This window comes from Neltuma alba, unplaced genomic scaffold (genome assembly GCF_004799145.2).
Source record: "Neltuma alba isolate B1F8T4 unplaced genomic scaffold, ASM479914v2 tig00002823_pilon, whole genome shotgun sequence".
In the NCBI taxonomy this organism is placed as follows: domain Eukaryota; kingdom Viridiplantae; phylum Streptophyta; class Magnoliopsida; order Fabales; family Fabaceae; genus Neltuma; species Neltuma alba.
Window position 1 is genome coordinate 973 of NW_021633031.1, and position 2677 is coordinate 3649.

The following is a 2677-nucleotide window of genomic DNA, read 5'->3' on the forward strand; positions in this document are numbered from 1 at the left end:
AATTAAAATTTTTAATGGAGGATTTGTTTCCCAATTTTCTTATGAAAGCTGGTTTTCTTGTAGTTAATAAACAATTTGGTGCATATATAGTCAAGCGCTTGCAAGCAGTAGTGTGGACACACTTTAATGGGAATGTACAGATCGTTTCAGGAAATATTTCATAAAACTTTGACCATTTGAATAAGTAAACTTGTATAAGCCTGGATTTTGTTTGAGAACTTCCGTAAAATTTTGATAAAACTTTGAAGAAATATGGACGCAGTTTCACTAAATTTTCATTTTCGTACGCTTAGGGTTACACTTTTCGTTTTTTTTTTTTTTTTTGAAAAAAGCTTAGAAAGCTACAGAAAAAATTACGCTCTCTTTGATTTAAATGTAAGAACTAGTAAAGAGATTTGCTTTGATTTTAAATATAAAACTACAATCTTTTCATCCTTCAAGTAGTTTCAAATGCAAATAATTGAAGAAGTTCTTTTATGAAAACCAAACACATATTTTTACAAATACTAATTTCATTAAAAAAATTTATCTCTTTAAATTAATTATCCAGCTCCTTTATTTAAGATTAATGGAATTAATAAAGTTGGAGGTGCAAAGAATAAGTAGCTAGCCATTTACGAGACTTTCATTTGCATAAACTTTTCATTAATCTTTGACTGTGTGAATAAGCTGATTAAATTAATGCTCAAATTGTGTTCCGAAAACTTGAGAAAATTTTGATGAAACTTGAAAGAACATTGGGCACATTTTCACAAAAATGTTCATTAGGACACACTTCTAAGTTCTATATAAATAGGAGATCAACTTACATAATTGAAGGCAAAGAGCAGCACAAGATTGTGTGAAGAAATATCTGGTGTTGTTAGAGGCAAAATGAGTTCTAAGAAGCAAAACAATGGCGGTAAAGATTTGGGTGACCATGCTGGGCATGGTGAAACCTATAAGAGCCCTTCTAAAGCTTCAGGCTCAGGCAAGGGCAACAAATCAGATGTTGTTGGAAATGCTGGTCATGGCAACACTTATCCCTCTTCTAAAACTTCAGAGTCAAAGAAGAGCAATAAACCAACTCTTGCAGAATTAGCCGGTCCTCATGATTCAAAGTGAATCCTTCGAGCCTATTCATATGCTAAGGTAATTTTATCATACTTCTTCACATAGTATTAAAATTCAACATGGATTGTTCGATCAAACCAGTGATCAAATTGGTAAATTAATCCCTACCGGTTGGGTCAAGAATTTTGAAAGGGGTCGATCAGGTTCAATTTTTTTCCCCACTTTGTTAAGCTCAAAATGATATCATTTTGAGTTGAAAAAAAATAACATTAAGTTCATATTTATGTTTTGGTAACTTTGTTTTGTTAGATTATATGTGACTTATATATAAATATTCTATTTACATGTGAATTAATATTTTTATTTATACATTATTCTTTTTATGATTGTACATGAATATTTTTTATATATTTTCATCATATTATATTATTTTGATTATGATTGAGTTGATCTCAATTCAGTGTATTACTAACTCTTAAATTACTGTCTCAAGTTGTTCAATGACATATCCGGCCTCTAGGACCTTCCTTCTTCGCATTGAATTTCATTAAGCTTATTGAATATAAAATGAGGATAATGAAAAAGAAAAATGGAAAACAAAAAAAGGATAATCCACTCCCTGAACATGAAAACCTCAACTTCAATTAATTTTTCTCATTCTTTTATTTTAAATTTTCTCTTTATTAAATTTTTATAATTACATTTCTTCAATTTTTTTTAAAATCAAACTCATTAAATTTTTTCTCTCATCGTTTTTATCTTGGTTTCCTCAAACCAAACGGACTATTATCATTCAACAATAGTTAGAACAATGACCTTTTGGCAGCAACAGGTGTCGAGCCAAAATTCTTTTTTATTTTTTATAGTGTTGTGGGTATATGTAGATCAATACCTATTATTGGGAAAGTTATAAAAACTCCATAAAAAAAAAGAAAAACATCACATGACTTAATTGAAAATAAGGTAAAGTTATAAAAAACTTGCATATTAATTTTCTCTTAATTATAAACTTGTAATAATTACTTAACAAGTACAAATAGCACAATAAGATCGTGAAGAACAGAAACTTCTATATATGCTCTGTTGCTCATCATGAGTTGATAAGTATGGGTATAAGAATTAAAAGGGATGGTTAATAAGGATTTTTTTTTTTAAATTTTTATGATTATTTTATTTAATGTCTTTTTTTTTTAAATTTTCAAGCAGGTTGAAAGCTGGTGGGGGATTAATGCTGCAGGGAATATCAAATTCTATGAAGTCTTCTTCTTTTTTTTTTCTTGGGGTTTATTTTCAATGTTTCTTTCCCAATTAGAGTGATACAGATAATAAAATGCTTGTAAGTTATATTTTCTATGTTAATAAAGTAGTAGTTTGAAAAATATCATTGTTTATGCATAATTGCCATATTTTTTAAATGAAATAAAATTATTCGATGAAATTAATATGATATAAGTCTTTATTGGACGACAGTGCTTAAGATCTTTTACATTATGAAATACAATTTTGAATATATTAGTAATAAATAAATGGTTAAAGGGCAAATTTGTCCTAAAATTTTCACTTACGAATGCTTGGTACCTAGAAGTTTTTTGGGATGCAAATTTTTCTAAAAGTTGAAAATTGT

At 28.3% G+C, this 2677-nt stretch overlaps 1 long non-coding RNA gene across 1 annotated transcript; it reads left to right on the top strand.

The window, feature by feature from the left end:
• The first annotated feature begins 836 nt into the window (after positions 1-836).
• LOC114739451 (uncharacterized) lies at positions 837-2444 on the top strand. The gene is made up of 2 exons (XR_003739607.1): positions 837-1131; positions 2260-2444. It is a non-coding gene; the product is annotated as an uncharacterized LOC114739451 (long non-coding RNA).
• Positions 2445-2677: the final 233 nt, after the last annotated feature.